Source organism: Anoplopoma fimbria, chromosome 8, assembly GCF_027596085.1.
Source record: "Anoplopoma fimbria isolate UVic2021 breed Golden Eagle Sablefish chromosome 8, Afim_UVic_2022, whole genome shotgun sequence".
In the NCBI taxonomy this organism is placed as follows: Eukaryota; Metazoa; Chordata; class Actinopteri; order Perciformes; family Anoplopomatidae; genus Anoplopoma; species Anoplopoma fimbria.
Window position 1 is genome coordinate 17123827 of NC_072456.1, and position 6629 is coordinate 17130455.

The window sequence follows — 6629 nt, forward strand, 5'->3', positions numbered from 1 at the left end:
CTTTAAGTTTCATCTCAGAAGGGTAAACATGCAAGTATGATCTTTGGCAGGGGCTTCATTTGATTGTCACTCACTAGGCTTTAATCTTCATTCTTCATTATCATCTCTATTTTGAACACATTCCTGCACCTGTCTTTGAGAATAACATACACCATCACAATCGCCTTCATTGATGCTTTCAGGCTCCAGCAGAGGTTTCTTTGACTAGAGCTTGTTGAGCCTTGAGGCAGTGTTCATATTGCACATAACAAACCTAGCAGCAGTTGATTCTTTTATGGAAATAGGTTTTTATCAAAACAGTTTTCCTCTCTTTGTTGCTACCTTGATAGTTCTTCTTTCTTCTCTTTGCCTTCGCTCAAAGTTCTTGGTGAAGTGGTGAACTTTTTGAGTCTTTAGTTAAATGAGAATATCAGATCTTTAACTTGACAATTAACACTCACTGAGACTGGTTATGTTTAATATTGTAACACGAGGGAAGGTGTCTTTTAAAGTCATCTTCATTTAAAATGATACATGTTCTAATTTTAAATTTGCAAGGCTGTCAATAAAATGAAAATTTCTTCTGAGGTTTTTTGAAAACCAATGTGAACATCATCAAGACCATAGAAATTTACTGTGAAGGAACAATAGACTGTATGAAATAAAGACGTAGTCTCCATGACGTCACTGAAAGGAGCTATACGCCTAATAATGCATAACTTTAAAACTGGTGAGTTGTATTAGAAAAATCTCTCCCTGTACAGTTGTCATGAATAGGTTTATTAGATATATAGACACCAAAACCATTTATTGTACCAGGCATTTTAACATGGGGGTATATGTAGAAAGGCCAAGTGGCCATTTGAGGAACTGCAGTTTATGGCACTTCCAAGATGAGCTCATTTCTCAGCAACAGAGGTTGCAACTTGGAGGAAACTTATTGGAAAATAATAAAAATGGAGAAATGCTGGTACCAAGCATGCACTTTATTCTGCAAATGCCAAAAAATGGAAAACAACGTAATTGTGTTAATCACTTTAAACATTACAAAAACATGTTCTGAGTTTATGTGTTGTAAATAACATCTCGTTCAATAAAAGAGCTTAAATGTCACCAGAAAATGTAATTTGTTATTAATCCTAACTACTAGATAGATGTGACCTTTTAAAGTATTCCAAACAACAACCAAGGTAATTAAAGAGAATCACTTAACATAATCAAGTTTATGGTGGAATCACAGACCAGCCAAAATCAAAACGGTTGTCTTAAACTCTTGAATGTCTTTATTATATATAGATAATGTTATTACGATAAAAAGGACCAAATCTATACTTTCAAAACCATCAAAACAAAATAAGATAAATAACGGTTATAATGCAAATGGAGCTCAGTTTCATCTGTGATCATTCCAAAGAAAAATTACTGTGATAAGAGGGGCTAAGTTTGAATACAGAGTATGCACTGAGTGAAATGAGAGAGAGAAAATATTATCACCAATGGGTGATTATTCTCATTCAATACCAGACAGCAAAAAGTAGCTCTTGCATAATAGAGCTCAGGGTGAAAGCTGCTAATGTAGCATGTATTGTATTGTAATTTATATTTTTAAAAGAGATTATTATTCTATGTCAAGATATAATAATAATAATAATAATAAGACGATGGCCAAAACTCCAATTTAACAGGGGATTTATTTCCAATCCTTCTAATCCATCTAATCCTTGATGATTGTGTCATGCAAATGTACAGTTTATGAAGAGAAGTGACCAATGACTGGTTTCACAATTCACTTCAAGCCTTATGGCGTCAGCCTTTGAATGCAGCCCTCGAAAATTGCATTGGTTACAATTGGAGTGCGTAGAGCGACTGCTCTTTTTGGGCCAAAAGCGTGACCTTCACACCAGAAGACAGGAAGTTCATTTTACATCTCATTGAGAGTTCAGTTTTAGAGCTGCAGTGGCTCCCCTGCAGACAGCTGTCATGGAAAACTGGGATCTTCATAGCAGGGTTTAATCTGTCTGACCTTCTGGCAGAGAGAAATAGATTACCCACCACACCTCCAGAGCCTCCGCTCTAACTACCTGCGCTGCCCTATGCATACCAAAAAGGACATCAGACTGGTTGCTCATTAGAGGCTTTGTGTACATCATTAGAGGCATTTTGTTTTTTCATATCAATATGAGAAACAATGAAGTCCATCTGTGTTCTTTAAAAACAAGTCCATTTGGTTACTGGATGAGTTAGTGTGCATCTGAACAATTGCTACTCATTTGAATATTAGCACATGAACTCCTCTTTGTTCTTTTTAAAAAGGGGTATGACTACAGTCCACTTATAGCAGAGTTGTTGATTTTGTGAGTTCATCTCCTTTTTCACATATTTTATCAACAGAATGAATGAAAGAATTTTGAGAGTTTTCCTCTCAAATTCAAATTTCAAAATAAAATCTCCAACTAATATCTATAAACGCACAAAATAATATTTCCTTGGTTTAAAACTAACAGCGTATAAAACAGATCTGAATAAAAAAAGAAATATAACAGTTCACAGGCAAAAAAGCATTCAGTTCACAGGTGCATTCACGTGTGTTTATAATGACAAAGGACTATAATGACAAAGGACTATCGGCTTCCTGCTCATTAACAGATGAATGAATGTTTAGGGGAAAAGGGAGGGAAATAACAAATGATGTGAATAAACAGCTCAGGAAACAACAGCTCAGGAAACAACAGCTAACGCTTTGACTTGTTTTGTTTTCTATTGGCCAGTGTGCAATGTCGCAAATTCAACCTCAGGAGAACAACGGATGTGTTGCATTTTACCTCGAATTGGCTAGATTGAAAGATTCAGCAAGAAATAATGAGAAGTGATACGCCAAAGCTTTTGCCAGAGATGAAAAGCCTGAGGGTATCATGAATGCTCGGAAAAGTGCAGAGTAGTCCCTAGATTGGATGAGCCTTATATTCACAGCAAGCATATAAAATCCAATTTATTTGACTGCTACCAGCCCTCATGTGTGCTTTATTGGAAGGCTGACCCTGACTTGACCAAAGACAAACACTTTTCACCTCTAGCATCTAAATACAGAGGGGAATGAAACAGTTTTATTCTACTGTATAAAGCAAAACTTGTCTTTTTATACCAAATGTGTTTACCCTTTACTTGGGGGTGATATAATTCCACAGGCTATTTTGCAGCAACACAGAGAGAGAGAGAGAGAGAGAGAGAGAGAGAGAGAGATAACAGGAACATTAAACTACAACAACATGAATAAGTTTCCCAACTGGAGAGATCCAAACGATTTTGTTCCCGGCTTTGCTCTGTGGTCACAAATGTATTTTTCACGTTGTTTGGACTCTGGCAAAAGCTTGAGTTCCTTTTTTCATTTCCCCATGGCTGACAACCCCAGCAACCCTCAGCGGGATGGTGAGGATAGAGGTGAAGGTGTCAGTGTGAAATGAAATGCTCTCTATCTCCTGAGGGAGGTCCCTGCTCTGTGTGGCCCTCCACTCAAGGAGAAATAACATTGCGTTGTACACGGATTTGTGAAGCAACCTGTGTGAAAAACATGGACATTTGACTGTGATGTGAAACTGTGTCATTGCGCTGGGAAAAGATGGAGGGTAAACCTGCTCTCAAGTGTAGTTAACTAATCGTTCCATCTGTCTTTCTATGTGATTGAACGCCAGATTAGATTGCTAATCCCTAATCGCTGATAGTAGATGAGGCCTAATCCATGAAGTATGTGATAAAGACATTTCCTGTGAACATATTTGCTGCATACAATACTTGGCAGGCTCCTAAAATGAATGTCAAGCTCCACGAGGGGAGACGGTGAGATTTAAAGTGGTAATGAAATGATTGAAATTACGCTCCTGGTGATAAACACTTTAATAGGTTTCTTTTTAAATCAGATATACCTAGGCTTTGCCACCTGACACTTGGAAAATTCATGTTCAGAGCCTCAAGATATTTTTAATTCAATGAGTCATAGATGCTTCAAAGTTCGACCTGTCATGCAGTCCTGTGTAACATGGCACTAACACTGTCAGGGAAGGGTTGCTATTACTGAGTTACTGCCGCTACGCCCATCAAACTTTCCATTCACCGTTTAAGATTATAATGATTGAGTGGCAAATTTACCAATCAAAATGCATAATCATTTTTTTTTTAACAATGGGTCTTTGATTTCAGATGATGGCGAACAAAACAGGCTTCACATTTCTAGATCAATTTTGCCGGCTGATTTGACTGACAGATTTTATCAGCTGTAGTGAGGCAGCCAATTAAGCTAACGTTAGGTCCATGACTTGTTTGAAAAAATGGTCTCCAGATGACTTGATTTTAAAGAAATGAGTACCTCAAAGATTTCACAGTCTGTCTCTCTGCCCGAGGCACCTTCATTGCCAAAGGGACTGTTAAACCCAATGTGTCGCTGGCTATCAGCCCACGGTTCAGCTACTTTTCTCTAACCAGTGTAGCATTAAAGCATGGCAGAATTAGCAAGCTAGCTAACTTACCTCCTGTCCGCTCGTTAGCAAGATTTCTAGTTCCACCATGATTTAATGCTACGCTAGTTACAGAAAAAAAGTTGTCACTCATCTGGCGATAGAAATGGGCTTTCCTCCGCTGCGAAAAGAGTGCAAGCATTAAGTTGTGAAATTTTATTCACTTACTCTGGCTCCCTACACTTTGTGACGTGACTACTCCATTGCTCCTTTTAGTTGTTACTCCAAAACATCACATTAGTGAGTCCACAACTTGTCGTGAGTCCATTAAGTTTATACAAAAGTTGGCCCAACACAACGGTCGCAATGTCAATGGTACACATCAAAATGGCCACTGCTCCAACCATCCTGCGTTGATTTGAAAGGGAATGTCCGTTTAACTCGTATTCGATACGACTACCCCACCCATCTACACCTGTTCCTACTTCCCTCATCTACTCTGCTGTTACTTGAACCTGGACCTCTGCCTGTAAGCTCCTCACTTTGGCATTTCATCTTTGAACTGCTCCAGTCTGACTCAGTTGTCCGCATTTGGGTCCAATTCTGTATTTTCTGAGTCTTAAGTGGTCTTAAGTGTGCACCTGATGGCTGCATAAATTATATCACGCCAAAAGACAGAGGCCAAATCTACATGTACTATGCCAGAGCCTCGTTGCCCCACCCCCTCTGCTGCACAAAGCACTACAACTTTATTTATTAGTCAGTTTATTAATGTCGGGTCCTTGGGTATCCATCAATACAACTACCATTTGTGTACTAGATTGAATAAGCGATTCTGGAGATATGCCAATAATACACAGACTGACTAACATGTATTGCGTTATAGTGCTTTACAAATGTGTGTGTTAAAGCTTTCACAGTGAAATTACTCAGTCAAGAGCCCCAATTTCCTTCCGCAACTGGACAGTAAGAGAGCTACAGTTTTGCAGTCAGACCACACACATTTCCGCTCAATTGAGGAGCGTCCTTATCTGAGTGCTCACGCTGCTTCTGGGTACCATTACTTCAAGTCTTTCTCTCCTTACTGTCAGCCTTTTTTGTTGCCTAAGGCAATTATATCTTTAATTGAACCTGTTCAGTGTTTAATTGGACACCTTTTCCTCATCATGTTATACTATTCGCAGTTTAATAAATATTTTTGAACTCTTTCCGGCACATAAAGACCACCTGCCTGGAAATGTGGCAGCAGCTTAATCAAATTTTTCTGAAATCATTTTTGAAATGATGAAACAAAAAATAGTTTTTAATGGAAGTATCTGTTAAGGAGGACAAATTCTAAGGTTATGAATCTTTTTTCATCAATTGGGACTAGATTTCTCCGCTAAAAAAGCACTTAGAGAAAGTTTTAAAGAGACCATTCAGAATCAGTCAGTGTCATTAAATGTGCAGCAATAATATGGAACAACCTGGTCCACAAAATATTGTAGATATTAGTAGTTCTCTCTACTACAATGTTCTTTTCACAGAAAGGTCAGCTAAGCTAAAGAAAACTCCTGTAGGTGGTGAGGATTCAACATCTTTAACCTGGAGCGTTTCTCGCCTCACTTACCACAACAACTTGCTGCCCTGAGTTATGTGCCATTCACTACAGGAATTGCAAGTAGAAATCATCCATCCATCCATTTTCCGTAACCTGCTTATCCAGTTAAGGGTCGTAGGGGTGCTGGAGCCGATCTCAGCTGTCAATGTGCGAAGGCAGGGTACACCCTGGACAGGTCGCCAGTCTGTCGCAGGGCTGACATATATATAGACAGACAACCATTCACGCTCACATCCACACCTACGGGCTATTTAGAGTCTTCAATGCACCTAAGCTGCATGTCTTTGGACTGTGGGAGGAAGCCAGAGAACCCGGAGAGAACCCATGCTGACGCGGGGAGAACATGCAAACTCCACACAGAAGGTTGTCCAGCTCGGGAATTGAACCCGGGCCCCGCTAACCACTACACCACCGTGCAGCCCAAGTAGAAATCAAACTTTGACTTTTGCCAAGAATCCCCTCTATTAATCTCGTCTCTTTGCTTCATTCTTCTGTGTCCCATCTGCAAATTACACAAACATCAGCTTTCTTTTTTGTAAAAAGCCACATTTGAAGACCTTCAGCTGTATTCGTATGCTAATGAGAGAAAACTTTGAGAATGC